Source organism: Castor canadensis, chromosome 14 (assembly GCF_047511655.1).
Source record: "Castor canadensis chromosome 14, mCasCan1.hap1v2, whole genome shotgun sequence".
Classification (NCBI taxonomy): Eukaryota; Metazoa; Chordata; class Mammalia; order Rodentia; family Castoridae; genus Castor; species Castor canadensis.
Genome location: NC_133399.1, coordinates 3,213,623 through 3,239,867, shown reverse-complemented (window position 1 = coordinate 3,239,867; position 26,245 = coordinate 3,213,623). Strand labels below are relative to the sequence as shown.

Genomic DNA, 26,245 nt, shown 5'->3' with positions numbered 1-26,245 from the left:
TCTATTCAGCTCTCTTTCTTTGGGTGATCTTTATTTCTATCCACTTCTTCCTTCACTTCAAACACTCACTGCAATTTTTCCAATGCTGGTGTACATATCTGTAAATATTATTCAATTTTCATTCTTTTATTCAGAATGAATAACTTTAATTGCTTTATGAATTGGTGTGCAATCACAGAGAGCTGCCTAAAGAGAAAAGTCTCAAAGCCTAAGTCACCTCTTAAATGTGGGGAAGAGGTATGAACTGGAGGGTGGCTAAAGCAGTAGATTGCCTGCTTTGTAAGTGCAAGGCCCTGAGGTCAAATGCCAATCCCATCAAAAAATTTGAAATGCATCTTTGTTGGTAGCACTAAAAAAGATAAAAAAGAGCATCAATTATAAGATGATTTTATAAAGGATGGCAAAAGAATGATGTGCCTGAAATCACATATGGTGATGCAGTGTTAAAAAGATTAAGTTTGCTTTGGATAATTTCAGAAATACCATATTGTGAGCTGGTTTGTGGTGGTTCACCCCTGTAATCTCTCATACTAAACAGACAACTATTGGGAAATCATGGTTTGAGATCTGGGCTAAAAGTTATTGGAACCTCATGACAGTCAATAACTCCACACAGTAATTTTTGTAAATAATTCTACCTGTATTGGAGGCATCAGTGAGAGGATTATAGTCTGAGGCAGCCATGGGCAAAATGGGAGACCCTACCTGAAAAATACCTAAAATAGCACTAAAGAGCTTGGGGCCTAACTTGAAAATTAGAGGGCTGGCAATGTACAAGTCTCTGTATACAAAGCTTATGACTGCCAAAAATAAGTATATATGATATACCATGTTGTGAATGGTCATATTTGTTTTAAAATTAATGCCCCGTCAAAGCAACATTTGTTTAGTTAAGTTCTTCATTCAGCCAAATATGTTGAACTGTTTCTGGAAACTTTGATAATGGTCATGAGCTGTTCTGTTGGTAATGATAATTTTGGTCAAGGAGGAAATTTCAATGGTCATGGTGGTTTTGGTGGAAGCCATGGTGGTGGTTGGTAAAGAGGCAGTGGGGATGACTATAATAGATTTGGTAATGAAGGAAAAAAAATTGGTGGCAATTGAAGCTAGATTAGTCTGGCAGTTACAATAAAACTTCAAATTTGCAGCAAGTGGGAAAGAAAGTTGTAGGAACAAATGATGGACTCTGTGGTGCTTGTGGCCAATATTTTGAAAAATCATGAAACCAAGTTTGTTATGGTTGTCTAGAAATAGCAGGCACTATGGCAGACACTGACCACTCTTATTACTGCCAGGAATCAAAGTTTAGCTGGAGAGTAGTGCAAGAGAAGGAGCAGAGAAGTCTTGTTTTTCTACAGATTTGTGAGTTCAGCTTATAAAGTTGTAGCAGAGCCCAATTGTAGAAAAAAGACATGTTTAAGTTTCCTCTTTCTTTTTCACCATCTCAGGATGAATTCTGGACTGTATCCTTTTTTGGTAAACCCATTACCACATGGCCCACACAGCTAGGCCACAAGACATATTTTAGACAATAGTTAGTACATAGGTAAAAGAACTTGAGGACTGTGTTTGTGACTTACTGTGTAAGATGTCCTTTGTTTTATGTCTTGTGGAAAGTGTAAAGCATTCCAATGAGGGGTTTTATGTATACTTTTGTTGTGCACCCATACTACATTGATGGCTGGCCTCAACATCACAAAATGCTACTGTCAGTCTCTTGGATACCTGAGATTTCAGACATGTGTCAACATATACGGATCCCTGCATCACATTTAAATGCACATTTGTATTCAGATATCTGCCCCATAACAGATATCATCAACATCCATTCATGTAATGTTGTAAATGTACATGCAATGAGCTTGGAACCAAAGTGCTTGAGATTTAATTATTTTCTTTTTAGTGGCACTAGGGTTTGAACTTAGGTCCTTCACCTTGAACCACACCACCAGACCTATTTCTGTGATTGGATTTTTTGAGATAGGGTCACACAAACTATTTTGAACGTTAATCTCTGCTTCCTGATTAGCAAGGATTACAGGCATGAGTCAGTACCTGGCTTATTTTGTTTTTCTTCATTTGTTTATCAGAAAATCCTGAGCCAGAGCTCAGCATCTCACATTGGCCACAGGTTTTGACCATCCTTCCTCAGACTACAAATGCCAGATTATACCTGTGCACCCACCATGCTTTCCTTCACATTAGTGTTTCTAAAGAAAAAATTATAATCTAGGTAAACTCACAAGGTACATGGAATATTGGAGATACACATATTCATTGTCAAAAACTGATATGGCAATAATATCTAGAAATTAAGAAAATGGTTACATCAAAAAATAGGAACCTCACTCCACATACAATATTTATGATTTGGCACATAATTTATAAAAGAAATTGCCAAGCCAAATGAAAGGATATAAAAAATAAATGAATAATGAAAAAGAATAAGGAGGGAGGAAGGATGGAGGCAAGGAAGCAAAAATACATGAAGAGCAACAACAAAAAACAGCAATCAGACAAAGGATGGTGGTATAAGACTTTGATTCGACACTTGGAAAGGATCAGTCATTAGGATCAAAAGTTTCTGGTCAGCCAAAGACCTCATGATTTCTCGTATGTGGAATATACTTAAAACAAAAAAAGCAATGTTATGAAAAAGATATCAAATTAACTGGAGTCACACATGAGAAAAGGAGAGTAAAAGAAGGAAGTTAAGAAGGTGAATATGGTTGATGTACTTCTTATAGAAGAAGGAAAACAGAATGTTTAAACCTGTGGAAATATTGATTAGGGGACCAAGGTAGAAAGGTGAAAAATAGAAAAGATAAACTCACTCAGGTTATAATAGATATATACATGGAAATGTCACAAGGAAATTCCCTGTACAGCTATGATAAACAAACAAAACTGTCATCCTTTTCTCATGTGCAAAAATGGAGAACAGGAGAGCAGTACAGGTCTTGTCTGGGTGAATGTTAGTAGTAGGTGGGAGGAGGATGCAGGGACAGAATGTAGAATGTTGAATATGGTGCAACACTGTGTACACACCTATGTAAATTAAAAATAAGACCTGTTGAAACTATTCAAGGAATGGGGGTAGTGGGATAAAGAATGATAGAGAGGGTGAAGTCAAAGATGATATATTATAAGAACTTTTATAAGTGTCACAAGGTACCCCCAGAACAACATTAACAAAAAGAAAAAAATCAAGTCTTACAATCTAGGAGAAATGTAAAAAAGAAAAATATGTCATGTTTCCAAACCATGAAAAAAAGTGTTACAGGTCAGTGCTAGCACCAGTTAAGTAGCTCACACTGGTCATCCTAGCTACTCAGCATGTAGGGATCTGGAGGATTGAGAATCAAAGCTAACTTGGGCAGAGTTTGCAAGACCCTATCTTGAAACTATCCAACACAAGAAAAGGGCTATTGAAGTGACTCAAGTGGAATATTGCCTGCCTAGCAAGCATGAAGCTCTGAGTTCAAAACTCAACAAGACAATAAAAACTAGAGTTGAAAGACAGCCAGTGCTGGCTTAGAATGCAAGTAACCATGGTTTCTATTCCAGAACCAAATATTGACATGAAATGACACTGTGTGGTCCACTTTAGCTGCCTTCCAGAAATAGGCCAGAGGAGGCAGAATCTCTGCTAGTTGACACTGTCCATTGCTACTTGCACTAAGGTGAAGGGATCAGACCAAGTGGCACCTTGAACTTAAGCAGTGATTTGTCTCTACTGTGTTCTTCCCCATGGGGCATCCCCATGGTACCCTTTGCATGCAAACCTGGAACAGAAATGGTTGTTCCCCATGTCCTCAGAAGTCAGGAGAGACTTAGGGTCATTCAGAAATGCCACCTCCACTCTCTTATCCACTACATAGCATAGGCTCACTGCCATTCTCTTTCCAAGAGAAACATTAACTATTGCTCATGGTGAGGAACTCCAACTTCCAGGGAGACAGGGGTAGATAGAGATACCTTTAGCCTTTAGAGTTCAAGGTAGGGGAAAACAGAGGGTAGAGTCTGGGAGGGAAATCAGAAGGTATCCTTGAATCAGGACAATTTGCTTTGGCTGTCAAGGATGGTTTCTCTTGGGCAACATATATTCTGAGTGTGTTCGGGGAAAACTCCACAGCCCAGCCTGTCTCCTTTATCAAGTTCTACTTAATCACCCTGTCCTAATTATGAAGCCAGAGAGTCTGACATGAATGATATACCTTTCTATAATCAAATAAAAGTAAAGCCACTTATCTGTGGGTGTTATGTTCCAAAGAGCCCCAGTGGATTGCTCAAAAATGATCACATTGAACTCTACATATTCTTTGCTTTCCCTAATATATATATATATATATACACATATATACATGTATATGTATGTATAGATAATGTTCTACAAATTATGCACATTAAGAAATTAGAGCCAACAATTAATGTAAAAGTCTCTGAATGTATCATCTTATATTGAAATGACCTTTCTTCATTTTTAATGATGTAACATTATTCAGCTAGGTGATGAGATGAAGTTAGGTAAATGATGGGTTGGGATGCTACATTTTGTGATGTTCCTCAGAATGGAAGATTCATCATTTGAAAATTCTGAACGTTTACTTAAGGAAAATTTCCATTTAATACTTCCAGACCAATGTTACACTGTAAGAGAAGAATGTAAAATTTGATAATCGGTATTATATGAATTTCCAGGGAAAAGTAAAAGAAATGTATGCCTCTGAATTGCATTTGTACCAACAATGTAAGGAAGAATTCCACAAAGTCCAGGCTGATGAGTAATTGAGTTTATCAGGGGTTACATAGAGTGGTGAACAATTTATAGATAGTAACCACACCCCAGAGCATTTATGTTACATACCTCTAAGTTTATAGCAGAATTAATACAACCAAGACCTTACACTGCCATATTGTGGTAAACTAAGTGGTTACTGACTCAGATAAATCATGCCCAGATTGCACATTTGCAATACTTCTGGCAGCACTAAGAGGGAAGGGCCACAGAGGACAGGTTTTGGATTTAATCCCTGTTTACCCTGAATCTGAAAGTCTCATAGGAGACTAGAACCTACCTTAGAGAAAGAAGAGAGAGGGTACATAGCAATGCAATCCTCCTTTCACACACAAACTCCATAAATAAGCCAAAAGTGTCCAGTGAGTATGCTGTCATCACCACACAGACAGGGAGCCTGAGGTTTGGGTGTGGAGCTGTCCAGCAAGGGCTGTGTGCTGTTATGAAATCACCTCACAAAAACAAGGCAGGAAAGGACAGAGAGTTCCTAATTCCCTATTGTACTCCACCCTGAAGGCTCACAGGCCAAAGAGGGAGTGGCATCAAAAGTGGGATTAATTCACACATTGAGAAGGTAACTTTGGCCTTAGCAATGCCATGAACATGTCTGCGATACTCCTCCCTTACCCAACTGCAGAGTCTGGCCACATTATCACCATTTCACATTGGTCATAAAGCCAGGTGTCATGTAACATTCTACAGTCATGGTTGATGTGCCTGAGAAGTCTCTCATCGGTGGACAATGGACAACATGGCAGATGGCTTAATGCCCAATTGTGCATTGTGAACCACTTACATTGTTGCTCAGTATTGGTTTCTAAAGGCTAGAAACAACCTCTCTGATTGGCTAGTGATTCAGACAAAGAACCACAAGGCACTAGTGACAGAATCAGGATGCTTTCCTGGCTGTTGAGATGTATAAGACAGTATCCAGTAACAGAAAATGCTCAGACTTCTTCATTTCTCAAAATTTCTCCTGCCTCACAGAAAAGGCATGTGCACAGTTATCCTTTTAGCTGAGCTCTCACTACTGAAAACAGCTTAGGAGGAGTGGTGATAACCAGGAACTACAGAGCATTCACTGGAAACCAGGAAACATACACAGGGACACACTTGGTTGCTCTGTTCTTTCTGGCATTGAAACTTGCCTTGTCTTGGTGCTGCTTTCTGGACAATAGCTGTTTTTCCATACATAAAGATGGTGGAATCAAACTGTAACATTCCTATGATTGAAATCTCTGAAGAAAAGGCTTAGACAAGGACAGATTTAGGCAGTTTACTGGACAAAGGGCTCATGATTTTGGCAATTTGTTCAGGTCACAACCTTACACTTACTCCAGGTGAGAGTTCTTTGGTTAAAGATACCAAGGTGTTGAAGGAGAGGTTGTTTCATTCCCTGATGGAGGGGCACCAGGGCATGACAAACTCCTAAGCTAAATCCTTACCTGCTCCTAACTCAACACAGAGAGTTGATGGCATCCTCTGTTGGGTGCATTCAATGTTGGAAACTCAGGCAACGAGTGGAGGCTACAGCAGGACAGGAAACAGAATATAGATGGAGAGCTCATGTCCTCACAAAGGAGTTTGCATTAATAGAGATTATTAAGGCTTAATCACACATTATATTTCAATGTACCCATTTTCAGTCAAAGAAATAAAATGTACCATCAATGGAACAAAATCATTTACTGAATGATCAAGGAGGCCTAATAATTTAACTCAGTGATCCCATTAATATCTTTTAGCTCCTCTCCCTGTGAGAATCCCTTTTAAAATCAGAGCTTAATATTCATCAGGGGAACCATCTGGTATTAGTCACTTTAAGCTAGTGACATAGGACAGTGTCAAATGTCTAAATCCCTTTTTCAGATTAACTACATGTGGCATTATATACACAGCCCCTTAGAAATTTTCATCATGTATTTGTGTATTTTTCTGGATAGGAAAAGGAACCAGCCCATTTTGTTTCACCTTCCTCTGCTCTGATATCCTTATAAAGAGATTGTATATGGAATAAGTCAGCAAATGAAGCAAGGAAGGAAGGAATTAGTGGTGAATGCTGGAAAGAGAAGATGAACAGAAAGTGCAAGGGAGTGGAAAGGAGTCAGTTGACTGACCAAGACTATCACATGTGACAAGGGTTCTACATGCACTGGAAATGATGTCATTGAATACCTATTGCTTTCCAAAGCAGAAACTGAGGAGCAATAAAACTGTTAGTTGTCTGTCTTGACCAAGCTGTCTCCACACTGGCAGTATTGAAGACAGTAAAGGTGACTATATCACATAGACAGGAAAAGAGGCAACCAAGTTTTAGAAAATCACATGTGATGCCAAGGTCATTAATGGGACAGTGAAAATATACTATGGAAACTCTGTCAGATTATTTCTTTTCTCTGAACCTGATTTTCTCTTTCTGGAAGGTGAGTGAGGGTAACAACATGACCACTCTGAGATGTGACATGATGATACATAGAATTCTCTTTTGAATCTTGTGTGAAGAGTTGGATCTGATTTTGGTGAAAAAAGTTTAGATTGGTTATGGCAAGAAAGACATATTCCTTTATCCTAATGTTGTCTTTGTGTCTTATCAGGAATGGAAAGAGACAGTGGAAGCAGTAAGCAGCCATGATTCTGAAGATGGTGTCTGGATGCCCAACCAATGCTACAAGAATTACTTCCTATAAGGTGGATCCAAAAAGTACTTCCTGAATAAGAGCAGAGCTGCTGAATGTGGTCCATCAGACCATTTCTCCAGTAGACTTTTCAGTCCTTCCACTCTCTGGCCTACAGCTACCAGAGCATAAATAAAAGTAAGCCAATGAAGCCAATTATTCTTTGACTGACAATCTACCCTCTCTCATGTTTCCCCAGATTTCTCCTGAGAAAAGGAAACACACTATTGAACATTCAAGAGGTAAATTTTATCCAACCTTTACAAATCCATACCAAGGACAGTGTACTCCTTCATGGAAATTAGAATCATAGAATGACATAGGCCAATCATTGCAACTACAAGGTACTTTCTATGTGCCAGACACCCAGTCTTTTGCCTGGCCTGCTCCTGGTGTATAACTAATCCATCTGTGTGGGTTGTCAGGCCCTTTATGGTGTATCTTTAGTTTGAATAGTTTTTGGTGCTACTGGGGTTTGACCTAAGGGCTTCATGCTTGCTAGGTAGGTACTCTATAACTTGAGCTACTGCAGCAACCCTTTTTTATGCTGATATGGACTTGGGAACTTTTTTTCTGGGCTAGCTTTGAGCTGTGACATTTCTGATCTCTAACTCCATGTACTAGGATTGCAGGTGTGAGCCACCAGCTCCTGACTTCAGTTCACATTTTGAGAGGTTCTTCTCTCCATCCTCAGCACACCTGCACATATTTGCTCAAGCTCTTGACTGGTAGAATTGCTGATGAAACATGGTTGGAGAAATGCTTCTTGTTCTTCCAAGTCCCCCAGATAAAAAGCTTCATCTTCAGTCAAACTTGCCAATCTGTCAAACACTATCTTCTATATCCTCCCATGATCTTGTCCTCTTATTTCCTCAGATAGTCAGAATTATGACAGTCAGAACCTTGGAAATATCAAAGGTTTTATCAGTCAGCAGTGTTGTAGTTCCGAGGGATTTTCTGCTTTCAGCTTCACATGATTCAATTTGGGAAGATATTTTTTATACAGGTATGACTGGGTGGTCAGAGAGAAAACATCAAGGGATGGTGATATCTGAAGTAGTATTTAAGGTATATATAATTCTGATTCAGGTGAGGCAGGCATCTGAATGAAAGAATTCTACATAGAAGAGCTAGAAATTGCAAAGGTTTAGGCTCACAGACATAAGCTATATTTTGTGAATGTTTGGTGAGACTTGGTCAGCTGATAGAAACAAATGAAGTAGTTCTGGAATGTTAAGGCAGACAGGTAGGAGACAAGAACATTCCATACCATGTAGACAACTTGAAGAGTTTATTCTGAGGGCAGTAGGAATCTCTAAATGGTTTTCATGAAGAAGCTATGTAATAATCCATTCTATTTGCACATTCAGATGTTACAGGCAATGGGGCCACAAATCTCAACCAGGATAACAATTGTATTTGCAGTTTCTGGTTCTCTTCTCACCAGGAAAATGGAGTTTCAACTGCAAACTACTTCCAGAAGAACCTTTTTGTGTTTCTTTCCTACTATATCCTGTCACCTTTTTCTTCATTCCCTAAGTTTTTCCTCACTTTCTCTCCTTGGAATGTACATTCTTGCCTGTTACTTTGACTTTCTCTTCTCATAAGTGAATCTTACCAGAAATATTCCACCTACTTCTTTACACCATACTTCCTCATGGAAAATGTGCACAAAAAAATAAGCTTCTGAAGGAAACAGCAGTTTCTCTGTTTGCTCTCCCTTGTATGTTGCAATGTGACTCATATTCACAGATCAGGCAGTAAAAAAGAAACCAACACTGATCACAGTACTAAATACACCAACACCCACTCAACAGAGGTCAAACTACATGCTGGCAATCAGGCAGGAGAAGATATTTTTAAGTCTTTGTAAGAAAACACAGATACGTGAATACTAGTATGTTGCTAGCAGTGCACATTGTTCAGGTCACCTGCAGAGATTGGGATGTGAGGTTTAAACTCATGGTGATATGGCATAAAAAGCAATAGGACATTCAAAGGCACATTCCTCACACAACTATAGGGCCAGGGAACAGGCTATTCATGTAGATAGCAAATATCTTAAGCCAGCAAGGAAAACAGTCTCATTAGGGAGCTTAGAAGGGAAGCAATGAAGTAGAGGTGGTGATCAGAGTCTCTTGGGAGCTCTTAGCCTTTGGTAGGCTTCTCTCCATATTGTGCAAGCAGAAAAGGAGCACTGAATGTTATATATGCTCATCATCATGAAAACATAGAAGCACATACATGTACTCAGATTCCTGAATGAAGGATATACACTGAGACACTCTCATACACAAGGGAAAAAAGGCAAGAAAGTTAAGGTTAACAACTTTTCACAGTCTGAAAATTAAGATAAAAGGCAATGCATTGTGTTTAAAGTGAAGGGAAAGGAGGCACTCCAGAGCAGTATTAACTACCTTTACCAGGAATCCAGGAGAAGAAAGGTCACAAAGCTCAAAGTGTCCCTGAAGAAAGGCTGAGGGCAGAGAGTAATCAAATTTGAAACACTAAATATTCAGGGAACTGGCTTTAGCAGAATCAGTTAATTTCATCTACAAAAACCCTACCAGGATTTCCCAGTGACATTCAGAGAAGAATCCCTGCCTGTTTTGATACTGGGGATTTCACAGTCATATATCCATTTGGAAATTATAAAATTTTGTAAAAGTTCTTTCTTGGGGAAGAATATACTTCCCAAAGTCATCACCTTGGAAATTGCTACAGTCAATAGTTCATGAGGAAATGACACATACACTCTAATATCACTATCTCAACAATTGATAAAAAGAATCGCATGTGGTGATATCTGTCTCTCTAGTATTAACGTGTCCTCTCTGTATAATGAAATAAATAACAATAAATGTAAAGAGATAAAAAATGTGGCTTGTCAATGGAAAAGAATGAGAATATGGACTTCTAAAATATCTCAGGCAGTGAACACATTTCACAATGGCTTTCTGAAACAGCCTAAAGAAGAATCAAAGTCTTTGTAAGCAAACATAGTTAAGAAACAGGAAAATGGGAAAACTATTTATGAGAAGATAATATCATGCCCACTCTCTACACAGAAGTAACAAATAACAACAAATATGAAGAGACAGAGAAACATGGATTGTCAATGGAAAAGAATAGGAAGCATTCCTCAAACTGCTTTTGCTGAAAGGCATGGACACGTTACCCAGCACACAAATTAAATAAATGCAGGAAAAACATGGCATCTCTCCCTTTTGAATCTGTCTTTGCTCTGAGCCATTCACTCTGCAGTCATCTTCCATCTCCCTTGGAATCTAGGAAGGACAAGATAGCTAATATCTTCATGACATGGAACCAAAACTACACACAACAGAAGACCCACCTTTGGATGGACTATCCTCAAGATAACAACTCTAGAATTCTTCCCAAAACTACAGCTGAGTTAATACCAACTAGACAACACTTGTGACTGGAACCCTTTGACTATGCATGTATTTTGTCCCTGCCCCCAGTTCTTTGACTATTTACATCTGTATCTCATGTCTATAGCCTGCAGATGGCTGAAGATGAGCTGAGTACTTATTTGCCTCTTCCCACAGCATATCCCAAACTGTGTAAAAATTCTCCTTTCCCTGCCTTCACCATGCTTCTTTATTTGACATTTAAGGGTGACTCTGAGGAGTGTGATCCTTGTGTCTAAAATTCTATTTTCAGAAGGAGAATATTGAACTCTGAAAAATTTCAGGCATGCACTCATTCCACAAAGTCTTTTATGGAACTGTCTAAAGTAGAATCAAATGATTGTAGGCAAACATATTGAACAAACAGCAAAGTGGAAATGCCATGTACAAAGAAGATAATACACATGTAGAAATGATCAAAAGCATTATATAGACATTATAAAGATGCATATACAACAAGGTGAATCAAGCTATCACTGTAGCAGCTAAATGGACTAGAAGAACAAAGAATCAACATGAAAATGATTGCAATTATACAGACAGAAGACAAAAAATATTTTAAAATTCACAGGATGTGTCACCAGTATCTGAAACATGGAAATTGTTGAAAGGAGTTCTATACACAGAAACAAAAACATGTAAGCTAAAATTTTGTAAATGTCACAATACACCCCCAGTACCACAATAATAACAAAGAAAAAAGAACAGGATAAAGGGCTGGCAGAGTGGTTGAAGTGGTAGAACATGGGCCTAACAAGTGTGAAGCCTTGAGTTCAAACCACAGTAACACAACAAAACAAGAAGAACAACAAAAATACCATACAAAGAAACATTCAACATGAGGGGTAGTAAACACAAACAAGATATACTCAAACAAAAATCCTGTCTAATACTAGACAAAATTAAGTGATTTTTGTAATTCCAACTTTTGACAAACCACAGAATAAGTAAGCACATATCCAGGAAAGATCAAGTGATAAATTCCTGTACCATTAAATTTTCCTAACTAAATTCTATTTCATCAAAGTAGCCATAAAAGAAATTTCCTAATTCTGTACAACAGTTCATAAAACTTTCATCCTAAGGCATCTTACAGACAAATCATGACAAAAAATTCCTAACTGCTTAAATAATCCAAAATTTTACAGAAAAAAAATATTCTATAAAGGAAACAAAAGCAAAGCCAGTCAAAGAAGAAGCCTATTGAATCTACACTACACGAGGAGAAGGTTGTATACATTTTTAACCATAGATACCACTGTCTGTGTGCAGATGCAGCACATGGTGGCTAACTGCCAAGGACAGAGAAAACCTTAAAAAAAAAAAAAGGAAATTTCACTCTGTGACTGCCACACACACTACTTTCCATCCTTCCACTATGAAATGACTACTTCACAGGCTCATTGGGAAAGGTGTCAAACTCTCATGCAGAGCCAATTTAATATTCAGAGCTGTGCTGTCTTTTTCTGGCATTGTGAAACTCAAATGAATTCCCCAACACCAATGGGTATCCCATATTTTAATTCTGAGGACAGTGTACAATGCAGAGCTCTAGATATTTGATAAGTTTAACACTGTATCCCACCATGCTGACACCATTGTAGGTTCCAATGCCACATGTGTTTGCTCTGTATAGTCACCATTCACCATCTTTGATTTTTATTTTTTTATAGTGGGGTTTGAATCCAGAGCCTCACACATACTCGGTAAGTAATATACCATGTGAGCCACTCCACCATGCCTCCTTTGTGTCCAGTATTGTTTAAATAGGTTCTTGCAAACTATTTGCTCAGGGCTGGCTTATATTCCCAGAGCTGGCTTCGAACCATGATCCTCCTGATCTCTCCTTTTAAGATAGAATTGCAGGTGTGAGTCACTGGTGCAGAGCACCATTTCCTATCTTGAAGTAATCTGGTGACGGCACTGTACACCATCTCACTAGTACCATACAGATACCAAGTAAAAACACCAAGAATAAATAAACAAACATGTTCCTATTGCTCAGAATGTTCTGAGGTTTCTTACTCCATAGCAGAGCCTGGGAGCAAGAATGACACAAATAAACTCTGAATTTAATAAACCATTTTTCCACCAGTCATACCCCGAAGGGATCTTGTTTTTCCACTCTCCATGACAGACATTCTCAATGGTCACAAAATACATTGGGACTAGACCAGTGACCTGAATGCAAATGAGAACAGCTGAAAACTTCCCAGGATGACTCAAGTAATCCTGCTGAACACTGGTTCTTAAATACCACCACCCCACCATCCTTTCATATTCTCATTACACTTAGATATCCTTCCTTTTTAAATCTACAACAAGGTAAGCACAAACTTTCAATTTCCACACTTTGTGCCTCAAAATCAGTAGATTAATTGATCACAAGAAACAGAACACTCATTAAGGAAACTACCCTGAATGTTTTCCGCTTTCTCCATGTCTCTGATCTCTGACCATGTCCAATAAGAACCAGAAAATGACACATCCTTTATTGACACTTTATGGACTGGCTGGCCTCAGGGAAAGATCTCCTGGTCCACTAGTAGATGTCCCTTTCATTGTCCCTATTTTCCATTCTTCTTTCTCCTCCTGTTCGCTCCTCCCTATAAAACACCTACCTGCTCTGGTTCACCTTTATGATCATGCAGGTCTTGGAGTTGGTGCTGTTCCAACACTATGACTGCCTTTCACTGTGTTCATGTCCTACCTATATCAGCATTTCATTTGTGAAAATACTGTCTAGACAAAGGCCAACTTCAATATCAATTATGTCAGGGCAAAAACCTAAAACCCTCAATACCTCCACAAATCTGTTCTTCATCTTGAAGAACAGAAAAAGGCACTGTATATCCCTTTTCAGTGAGTTGGGGAAGGGAGTGTTACCTGTAAATGTGTGAATTTATTAGTCATAAAATGTACTTGGTTGGGGGACTGACCCTGGATTTGAGACTCAGTTTTTAAACATTTATATTACTCAGGTCAATCAGATGTACCTAGAGATTGGCGGGAGCAGGGAACCCAAGGACCACAGACCATGAAACCATGATATTCTGTCATCTCCATAATGTGCAGAGGTAGAAGTTCTAATGCAGATCTCCCTGACAGTGTTCTGGGTCTGGGATATAACACAGAGAAGTAGCTAACAGAATAATATGGTATGACCCACCCACCCAGTCCTAACCATAGAAGAGAGAAGACCAAATGACAAGTGGCAACAGCAGTGACCTGGTCTACAGGCTTCAGGGCTTTGATGGAGAGACCCAGTTCCATCACAGCCACTAAGACCAGTGTCAACCTCCCGATCCTGCCTGGTCTGGGCATGCAGGTCAGAAATATACCATTTCCTGCGTCTACAATGACCAGTTCTCAAATATCACCTGTGGCACAAGCATGGCACAGTGAGAAACTGAGTCACAGGGATGGATTTTGGAAGCACAGTGTAATATAGAAAATGTGGTACCAGGAAATGGACATTCTGTATTAAGCACTGAGACCTCTTCCTGTTGTCTCTCCCTACATTTCACTACATGCAGCACTTCTTGGCTTCTGATCCAGGACCACTAAGGGGAAAAAAAAAAGATACCTTTCCTGGCAGAGTGCCAGCACAAAATACCTGCTCTTAGCAGGCTAGGCCTCCTATCTGGTCCCTGCCCAGCCAAGACTGGGGATTCACTGTAGTTAACCAGAAGTTGCTCCTGACTTTTCAGGGTTGAAACTACTTTTTCTACATGGAAATCAAGCCAGTAGTCTGTGAATGGAATTCTACACTCAGTGTCCAAGGATATACCACCTGATCTCACAGAAAGAACACTACCTACAACAGAGCAGCAAACACTCTTCCTATTACAGTTACATTATCTACCCACTCTTCACAACTTCTGACATCTCCCACATCTTAACAAAGGCTTATGATTATGCCCCAAGGATGGTTACCTGAATTTATCAGTGCAAACAAAGCACCTCTGAAACAAGCAGATTTTTTTGGAGGGGTTGGTACTTGGGGTTGAACTCAAGGCCTCACACTTGCTAGGCTGGCACTCTACCACTTAAGCCATTCCACCACCTGTCCAAATTTCTTTGTACTCTTCTTTTCTCCTCCCTTTGAAAGCAAAGCTCTTCTGTGTAATGATTGGGGTTCCTGCATATCTTACTTTGGGCGATATGCCCAAAATCATTATCCCATAGGGGATAATACATAAACCAAAATCATGTCCTCTGTTAATCATGATTTCATTATAAAACAAGAAACAGACTGAGGACAGCATCAGGTATGTAAGAGAGGGGAATAAGTCCCCACTCCACTGCAAGAGCAACTATGTATGATGTGGATGTCCATTTCCAGTGGTTCTGGCAATCTGGGGGATACAAGGAAATGGGCCCCAGATGACAGTTTCTGTATTTAAGTCCTGTTTACTCTGAATCTGAAAGTCTCATAGGAAACCCAGAAACTCATTGTAGAGAAAGGAGAGAGTATACACTGCATGGCAATGCACCTTACCCACACAAACTTCATAAACAAACTTAAGAGTGTTTAATGAATACCTTACCATCACCACAGAGACAGAAAGCCTCATGTTTGGTGTGGAGGTGTCCAGTGAGGACTGTAGGCTAGGATGAATCACCTCACAAGGACAATACAGGAAAATTCAGAGAGTACAAGACTTCCTGCCTGGCCCCACCCTGAAGGCTTAAGGATGAATGGTCTCAAAAGTGGGATCAATTCATACATTGAGAAGGTTCCTGTGTCCCTCTTTGCCCTATGGCAGAGCCAGGATATGCTGTCACCATTTCTTGCTTCTGTTGCAATCAGGCAACTGCTAAGGTCCTGCACTCAATGTAAATCAATCCTCTGCTAATCTGATGTGTCTAAGATGACTCTTATTCATGGACACTGTGCAACATGGCACATAGCCTAATGCCCCATTGTCCATCATGGACCATTCACCCTGGTGCTCAGTATTAGTACACACAGGGTAAAAGCAGCCTCTCTGTTTGGCTAATGATTCAGGGCAAGAACCCCAGGCACTAGTGACAGGGTCAGTATGCCTTTCCTGGCTGTGGGGATCTACATGATAGTACCCACCAATAGCCAATGCTCAGTCTTCTGAATTTCTAAAAATTGCCATGGCCCCCCAAGTGTAGGCACCTGCTTTGTATCATACATCTGTGCTCTCCATGCTTATTCCTCCTGAAAATGCAGCAAGTGTTCTCAGTGAATTCCATATATTCAGTCACACAGAGATACATTATGATAGCAGAGAAGAAGGGGTGAGAAGGTCAGGCAAGGATACTTCAAGTGGAGTCCAAAATCAGGAATTTAGAATGAGGCAGAGGGTCAATGCTATCTCAGACTATTTTTTGTCTGTTTTTAGCCATGAAAATGAAGATGCACCAGCAACAGATTTACATTATTTAATGTATAGAGAAGGTAGAGATACATGGAAACAAATTATACAAAGGAACAATGAAAAGCAACCTTTGAACAAGCTCAGAGAAGAGACTTCACTGCACAATGCCACAGAGGAAATCCATATTCCCATGTTTTAACACAGTTCCAAGTGTGAAGAGCACACTAAGCACTGAAAAGGAGCCCTGCAAGTCATGAGTTCCTATTGATGATCAGAGAAACTTGAGGATATAATGCTGGGAGCCCATTGCCTAGTGACAAAACTTTAGGCTTGTACACCTTATATTCCTCACACAGACCATCTCAATTCAGTTACTTTAAGGTTCTTATCAAAAGAAATGGCCAAATACAAAACCCTTTCTCTAGGAGACTAGCAAAATGTGGCTTTCTGTGAGTCTAACTATAGATTTTATTCACATGTTCACAGAGAAGTGTGAATCTAAAATGAGTATGCATGTCAAAATCAAAACACTATACAGACAATGGTCCCTGATAAACACAGTTACACCTTAAGAAAGGAGAGAACACCCTCCAACATTTACTTGTCGCTTGCCCAATTTCAAGTACTATGCATCTTCACAGGAGCAACTCTCCTATTCAGGGAATACAAAATGTTGAATTGTACAGATTTACATTATATAAAGTGCATGTTATAGCACAGAATGTTGTGAATGTTGGGGTGTATTCATTATGTTCACAAAAATGTATTTGTCAGATATTGACTAATGAATTCTGTAAAAATTTAACACAGTTGGCTGATGGGTATGTTGAGTCATTGTTTTCTGCATTTTTCTAATTTTTTGTTTTTTGGATGGGACCAGGCTTTGAATTCAAGTCTTTGTTTGCAAAGCAAATTCTGTATTGCTTAAGCAGCAATGCCAGTCTTTTTGCTCGAGTTATTTTTGGAGATGAGTTTTCATGAAATATTTACCTTTAACCAAAAATACTGAAAGGTGAAAACAGATGAATCCTTGAGAAAAGAAATGACTGGCTTGGTGGTAGGTCAATTGCCTAGCATGAGCAAGCTCTTAGGTTCCCTCCCTAGCACTACAAAAAAACCTAACTAAACAAAATGAAGCAAAAAATAAATAAACTTCATGAATTCAATTTTTCAAATAACCCTGAAAGAAGAACAGGATACCTTTATTACTGTTATTGGTTTCTTCCTACTTCAAGCCAGCTTATGGATAACTAAGATCTCTTTCCAACAATGGTTACTTCAACTTCCAATTTTAAAAATCATTATAAAACACAATGCAGAAGGAAGAAAATGTTGGATCCTGGTGGCTCACACCTGTCATCCTAGGTACGTGGTAGGCTGAGATCAGAAAGATCATGGTTTGAGGACATCCTGTACAAATAATTATCTCCAAATAACTAGAGAAAAATAAGCTAGAGATATGTCTCCAGTGATAGAGCACCTTCTTTGAAAGGGAAGCCCTGTGTTCAAATCAGTCCCACACACCCGAAGAAAAAGAAAATACAGAAAAAAGGTCTTTTTCTTTCATATTAATTTACTGAATTATTTTATGTGGCTCACTAAGTTTATTAGTGCTATGATGCACTCATTTACGCAGTTTAACACAACTATGCATCAACATAGTTATGGTCTTCTCATTTTTAGTCGAAGAAGTGATTACAGAAATTTTAGATTAAATGAAACCCCTGTTCTACCCTAAGATACCTGAAACTACTAATACCTATAGTTATAGAAACCAATAGTATTTTGTTTCATCTATTGCATGATGCATTCAATGAACTGCTATCAACACAGAGGCCAGTAGCTCATGGTCTTGTTTTTCAGATCAACATAAAATTCCACATCGATCAGCAGTATAGCTGTGCTGATTGTTAGATTCTAACTCTATAGACTTCCTTGAATATGCTGTAGAACTAAAACCTATACATAGGCTCTAGTTCATATTCTTAATAATTCACTATCACTATGATGACACCTAGTGCCCCACCAAACCAAGTATATCATGTAGTATACCCAACCCTTGACCATTAGCAGAAGCCCCTTTTTGCCTCACTACTGATAACTGATCTAGTAATATTCCACTCTCACTCCTGTCTTAAACTTAATAAACAACTAAGTAAAAATATATGAGGGGATGCAAGGTGCAGTGTAAGAATCAATATGTCAAGACCAGTACATATCCACGAACAAAAAGGATTATGCTATGGCATAGTTTTATCTATCTTCCATCTTTTTTTAATTTGGAGGGTTCTGTGAGTCTTCTACCCACCCACAGATGAGGATGGTGTGGTCCCCACACATGGACTAGGTGGGTGTTGACCACTTACAGACATTCATCCTCTTAATGCACCACAGCTTCAATTACTTAACCCCTCAGTCTACCTCATCCCTGGAAGTTCAATTACATGCCACAATTTAATAGAAGGAAATCATAAACATATAAAGCAAGGCATTCTTATTACATCCTTTCTAGGTGCCTGCTTTATACTTGTCCATGATGAGAAGACCTCTAAACATCACTCAGCATTTTTAACAACATTTCTTGCTTATCATGTTTCTGGCATCAGGGTGCATTGACTGCTTGCTATTATTGATTCAATATTCTTCATAGTTTTTTCTATGCTATTTGAAATATTACACATCTAGTCATCAATTCTGGTTTGAGGTCACTTCATGACTTTGACATTTTCATGATGTAGTCTGCCTCTACTTATTTACTTATTTTTGTGATACTTGGACTTTGACTCAGGACCTTGACCCACTCCACCACCCCTTTAGGGTCTCATGAATTATTTGCCCTGGCTGGCTTTGAACCACAATTCTAATGATCTCTGTCTGCTGAGTAGCTAGGATTACAGGCGTGAGTAACTGGAGTGTGGTTTTCTGCCTCTTCTTATACATTTATACAGAAAACAAGTCCCTCAATGGCATATCAGTCTGTGAAACCAACATGACTAAATTTAGTTACCAAATTCTTAAATACTATTATGCTCCAACCATTTGTTCTAGAAATTGAACTCTGAATGTTCCTACCACAAGCTTCACAAACAAGCATTCCTCTTTCAGTTTTTGGGCAGAGTCTTGCTATGTATCCCAGCCTTTTTTCAAATACATTCTATTGCCTTTGTCAGCCTCAGACTCATGAGTCTCCTATTTCAACCACCCTAGTCCTTAAGTAGGAGGCAAGGGACACCAGGTCCAGATATTATCTTTATCCTTGATTGATCTTAATGTTTTCCTAGTTAAGTGTCTTAATAATGATGATTCCTTTATTCTCATTTTTATGTATCCTTGTAGTAAAATTTTTCCTAATCATACTTTTGTGATTGTGATAATATAGGATATTTTGTCCAACCGCCAAGTGTACATCCTTCAAGATGACATGCCTTTCCCCAACTCAGAACCAAGATCATGTAAGATATATTCCTACCTAAAACAAATGAAACCATATCATACCAATAATATATAATACACAGATCACATCAGTAAGATTGAAGAAAGGGATCAGTATCTACATAACTCATTAATAAATGTGAAGATGGTGGACTGGACTAGCACTTCAGTGAAATATTAGTACCTTTGAAGCATAGAACCGGAAAGGTGGTGCGCTGTTTACTTTCTAACCAGGCAATGATGGGAAGGCCCTGAGGTTCAGAAGTGGACAGCACCTGATACAAAGTACAAAATTGCAGATCAGGAAAGAGGGAGAGAAAAAAAGCATAAGTCTGTGGAATGCGCAGGGTCAGGGGGCACACTTAATCTTATAAAACATGCAGTGTGATTTCATGGAAAATAGAAATATATGAACATCACAATATGTACATAGTGCATACTTGGAGAGAAAGAAAGCCTGAGTGTGTAGCACAGGGATGGGGTGAAATGAAAGAAGCAGGAGACTCAGGAACCACAATGAACACTGCTCTCAGACCAGAGTCTAAAGACACATACTCTCTGCATAACATGCTGGCACTAGGAAAGATCTCTCTTCATCTAGGTATTCCCAGGGTGCAGTGGTGGGAGGCCATTTTGATAAGCTCCTGAATCTGGCACTTTAGCCCTGAAGAGTTAGACTGCATTGTCCTGTCTCTGGGAACTTCTTTCAAGGGTCAGTGGCTGATCCAGGGAGTGCTGCCCTGGCTTGCTGGTCTAGCTACAGGGCAATGGGCTTAAGTGAGATCAAGGGCAGAGCTCCATGTGGTGGGAAACTGATGAGATAGGAAGGGGACAGAGGAAATATCTTCCCATGTGGGCCATTGGTAGAGAATCACATATTAGACAAATACTCAAATGTTGTGTAAAATTAAAGACAAGTGGAAAATTAAAAATGTATTTGAATTCACTCATAAATCCAACACAGTTCTAAATCAAAGTAGAAACACCGTATCAATGGATCTGATTAAGCCAGTCAGTATAGTGTTCGCTTAAGCAGCACACATACTGAAATTGGAAATATTCAGAGAAGATTAATATGGCCCTGCACAAGGATGACATGCAAATTCCTGAAGGATTTCATATTTTAAAAAAAGACAGTACCAAGAAACTCAAACATAACTTACAGAATTATGATACATTAATCCATGTACTTTCTTTATTGAGTTGTTATTGTTTGAAATAAGGTGGTGCCAGTGTCCAACTGTGTACTTAAGCAGTCCACATGCCTCAGGTTTCATTACAGGAGGGTTTACATGTAGGCACCAGAATGATAAACACAAAGCTGATGCTGAGGAGTAAAAATTAGATATACATAGTTTTTATGAATGATAATATATTTTAAGCTTAGTGGTGTTGTCTGGAATATTCTGTACAAATTTACAACTTGCTCATATTTCTAATACAGCTTTCAACCATATGAAGAATTTTCACATATTTTTATAAATATTATGGGTGTTGTTTGTCAAAACAGGGTCTCCCTATATAGCCTAGTCTGCACTGAACTTGCTATATTGATTGATGTTCCTCAAACATGTCATCTAACTGCCTTTACTGAAGATGTGAATAAAACCACTCCAATTATGACAGGTTTAAATCCATTCTGCATTTCATTTGTAGAACAGATGAACCATTTTGCACATCTCTGTGAGCCACAGATCATGCTGCACAGAAACCCAGGACCTCCTGCAATCTCTGCAGTCTGCATAAGCTCTAATGCAGAGCCCCCTGAGAGTGTTCTGGGCCTGGTGCACATCACATGCAGGTAGAAGACATGATACCAGGATTTCACCCATCCACTAGTCTCAACCCTGGAGAAAAAGAAGAAAAAGTGACAAGGAGCACCAGCAATGACTTAGGGCTACAGTCTTAAGGACTGTAAAGGGGAGGCCTATTTCCATCAATCGCCAAGTTTGGTGTCAACACCCTGTTACTCCCCAGTCTGGTGATGCAGGTCAGAAATTCACCATTTCCTGCTTCTGTGGTGACCCAGTTCTCCCACATCACCAGTGGCACAAGCATAGCACAGTGAGAAACTGAGTCACAGAGATGGATCTCAGAAGCACAGGGTGATCCATAAAATGAGGCACCAGGAAATACATTTTCTGTGTTAAGCAGTGGGGCCTCTACCTGATGGCCTCTGATTGTTCTCTTCCTATAGTTTGTTCCTTGCAGCACTTCTCATTGGCTTGTGATCCAGTACCATGAAGGGTTGAAAGGATCCTCTTCCTGGTAGAAGTCAGGACCAAATACCGATTCCGGATATAGCCCTTAGCAGGCTAAACCTCCTCTCTGCTCCCTATCCAGCTAAGCCTGGGGATTCATTGTAGTTAACCAGATCTTGCTCCTGCCTTTTCAGGGTGGATATTGCTTCTTCCACTTGAAAATAGTGGCAGAAGTCTGCTCAGGGAATTCCACATTCCACGTCCAAGGAGACAGACCCTGATCTCACAGAAAACACCCTGCCTGATCTCACAGAAAACACTATGCTTACAAGGGAAGAAAATTGTTAACTATAAAGAGAAACTGGTTCATTGAAACACTGTACAATGGATTTAAAAGTGAAGATTTACAAAAACAACAACAAATGAACAGCTTTGAACCAGCTCAGGCAATTAGTCAAGGTCACAATGAAAACCCATATTCAAAAGATAAAGCATGGTCAAGCTTGAGAGCCAGATAGAATGCTCAAATCGAGTCCCACGTTGATCCACCTCTGGTGCTGAGACAGGGACACCTAGGGATTTGCTCTGGGCTCTCACATTCCTGCTGTCTTCTCCTACATCCTTCAACACTTTAAAAATCTACAGAGGGACTCACATATGGAGTCACTTTAAGGTTGTGACAAAAAAAACCACTGTCAATTCATAAGCACTGGCTTTGGGATACTGCTGAGTCTCTCTTTAAGCCTGACATCACATATTTTTTGAGAAAACACAAATTAAGTTCAACTCTAGGAACTCTATGTATGTCACACCAATACTTCCCAACTTAAGACCCAGAAACAGAGTTAGAACCTCAGCAAGAACAGAACCTCCAATCTGCCTGTGCAGAGCTTGATATTCCTTATTGTAACAATAACTTAGTAGCTACTGAAAAACCACTCTTCATACTTTCTTCCCTGGTTTGGTTTGCACAAACGTCCTCCAAAATAAATGTGTGAGGGATGTGGTCCATTGCTTGGGATTACTAGAAGGTGTTGGAACCTTTGAGAGGTGGGATGTGTTTAGATCTATGGAGACATGCCCTAGGGAGAGTTCATTGGACCCCAGCCTAGACTATTTTCTCTTTTGATTGCTACCATGATCTGAATTGTTTTTGCTCTATGACATGCTCTCTACCATACAGGTTGCCTGGCCCCATGTCTAAAATTAACAGAGCCATTTGATCAAATATGGGAACTCCATCACTAGCAGCCAAACACAACCTTAACCTCTTAGCTTTGTCATTTTATGGATTGAGCCAGGCATGGATAGTTGTTAACTACTTCTTGCTTCTCTCCCAGCATCTGGTAACTAATATTACAAACTTGAGAAGATCAACATACAAGTCATTTGCAACACCAATTTTCTTTCTGTCGACTTCTTTGCCAATGTATTAGTCATCACCTTCCCTCTTCCCCTGAATATCTGAACATGAGAAGCAGTAGGGTCATCTTTTCTCACTTGCTTTTTAGCTTTCTGGCTAAGAAGAGCCCCCAGACCCATCATATGTAGCCACCATTTCTTTTTTTCTAGAGGTCCTGGTATGACCTTTCTATTATTTACTTAGGTGGAATATTCATGAGCTTCTTTTGTTATATGCTCTTCTCTCACGCTTATCCTATATTTACACCCCATTCTATTGGTTTAGAAATAAGTCTCTTCTTAGGACACATCATCCTTTAAAGCCAGAATTTAGCCAGACTCTGGTGACTATGACTGTAAGATGAGCTACTCAGGAGGGAGATCAGAGGATACACATTCGAATCCAGTCACATGCAAATAGTTGGTGAGATTCCATCTAGAAAACACCAAACAAAAAATAGGGCTTGTGGTGTGGGTCAAGTGGAAGATCACCAGACTTACAAGCATGAGGCCCTTCTAGTTCAATTACAAGTTCCATCAAAAAAAAAAATGGAGAACTTAAAAATACCAAGCCAAGTTTATGCTGGCAAAAAATCTTTTACATCAGAGGTTCTGCAAAGGACATAAAATAATACACTGCTTATGTTGGAATATTTTCTTGTGGCAGTAACAGAATGTGGCAGAGTATGAAAGATTTTTTTTTTAAATTAGCGTATTTTTCTACCTGATTTTTGAGCTAAGCAGATGCCTCATGTGAAGGACTTCCTGCAAAGTTTTTTTTACATGAGTGTACACATAAATGTCTTTTGTTTACACACTGCAAATAAACACATTCATTTGCCTCCTTTATTTGCATGCATACTTTGTGGTTATACACATATCTCCATTTTTATAGGTCTATTGCTATGACTTTCCTTTTATACTACACTATATAAACTTACATTATTATCTTCCCATGTATATATTATCAGAATAAGTTTTTAATTTCATGGATCTATATGTAATGAAATGTGTATATAAATCTACATAGGATGAGTTTTTATCAGTTATAACCTGATTCTTTTTAAAACATATGAATGAGATGGTGACTATTTGGGAAAAGGAGGGAACTAAGCAGGAAAAGGATGACAAAAGAAGGTAGTAGGAGAGGGTATATGATCAAATTAAATTATATACATGTATGAAATTGTTATACTAAAACAGATTAATTTGTTCAATTCTTACATGTTAATAAAACCTCACTAGTTTTCTTACTTAACACTATATGAGGATTTCAGTCAAGGAATAAACCATTAATTGAATGATGCAAACTCTGTTTCTATGAGGTACTATTGCCTATATAATGAAATGCTATGAACCACTGCTTGGAGCCATTTTCTAGATACAGACAGATAATGAAGCTCCATCTCTCATGGAGGACACCATGAACACCCACACATCCTCACTGGGTTATGGATTCCACAGGCTTGTGCTGTGAACCTCAATAATGACAAACATTGATGATCTCTTTAGAATATATTTTGTATGCCCTCCATGAGAGATGTTATGACAGCTTAGAGAGAAGAGAAACAAGGAAAGGACATGAGTCTCGCCAAAAATATTATGTCAGCCTTTGAAAAGAGTAGCAAATGAACAATTTATATTGGTGGACACAAGAGAACCTTTAGTTATTGAACCAGTGGATAATTAAAGAGTCATTTGATGGGCTAGAGGAGTGGCTCAAGTGTTAGAGCATCTGCATAGCAAGGATGAGGTCCTGAGTTCAAATCCCAGTATCACCAAAACAAACATGAGTCTTTAAAAGGTAAACACGTTACACATAGTTTGGGATTTATCTACAAAATGAATGGATTTATCCCCAAGGGTAGGACTGGGAAAATATAACAATTTCAGATGCATACAAAAGCACTTATAAATTGCCTTAGATGAATCATTTGATGACACCCATAATGAAGGTCAGGGGTCCATTCAACCAGTGGGGATAAGAAGACTTAACATTTCACTGTCTTTCATAAGAATTTATTAAGATGAAAGTATTACTGGTATATAAGCCATTCTCTGTATGATGTCTGCCAATGTGCCAGACCTCGGGGCCATGGGGAAGGGAAAGACGCGAAGCACAGTATCACCATAAAACACATTGTCAAATGATGGCATACATCCCCTAAATGGACCAGTAGTACAAAGATACTACCAGTTTTCCATCAACTAGAAAATAATAACCACTACTCAGTGAGTTTCATGAGCTCTGCCTTTCTGAGACCCCTCCCATATATATAGGAGCTTTTCTACTCTTTTCCTCTGTCCTTAAAAAAAAACTCTGCTCTTTTGCTTACCCTGTTGTCTGTGACTATCATGCTTTGACTGCCTGAGACAATGTCCCAGGTAGTTACTGCAGCACACCAGAAACCAAACTCTGCAACAATTGTGACTTTTGCCTGCATTAAATGATCACTGTGGGGCTGGGTGCTGATGGCTCACATCAATAATCCTTGTTACTTGGGAGGCTGAGATCAGTAACATTGCAGCTTGAAGCCAAAATAGGCAAGTAAGTGACTGAGACCCCTGAGGCAAATGGACTGGAAGAGTGGCTAAAGCAGAAAGCACCAGCTTTGGAAGCATGAATATCTGAGTCCACACCCCAGTACCACCAAAAAAATCATCAGTGTTGGTGTAATGACCATGCATAAGATGCAATAGAGAGTACAAGGCTGAGGACAATGACTGTAAGATGCAGTCAGTCTTGGATTTGTGAACAGAGGACAAGAACAGCTAAAGAAGGAGTGTTGACAGTGGGAAACTGGTGAGCATTGGAAAGAAGACCCACACATTGACAGGCAGGGGTGTTCCTGCTGTTTCTGAGGTTTTAACTCTCAGTACCTTGGGGCTGATTTTGGAAAGAGTTCATTTTGGCATACATATATTCCAGGAATCAGACCATATCTCAATAGTA

At 39.2% G+C, this 26,245-nt stretch overlaps 1 protein-coding gene and 1 non-coding gene across 2 annotated transcripts in view; one reads left to right on the top strand and one right to left on the bottom strand.

The window, feature by feature from the left end:
• Window positions 1-26,245, bottom strand: part of LOC109680894 (uncharacterized) — an 85,181-nt gene that overhangs the window by 19,344 nt on the left and 39,592 nt on the right. The gene's annotated exons all lie outside the window — the stretch shown is intronic.
• LOC141417020 (U6 spliceosomal RNA) lies at window positions 20,711-20,816 on the top strand. The gene has a single exon (XR_012441654.1). It is a non-coding gene; the product is annotated as a U6 spliceosomal RNA (small nuclear RNA).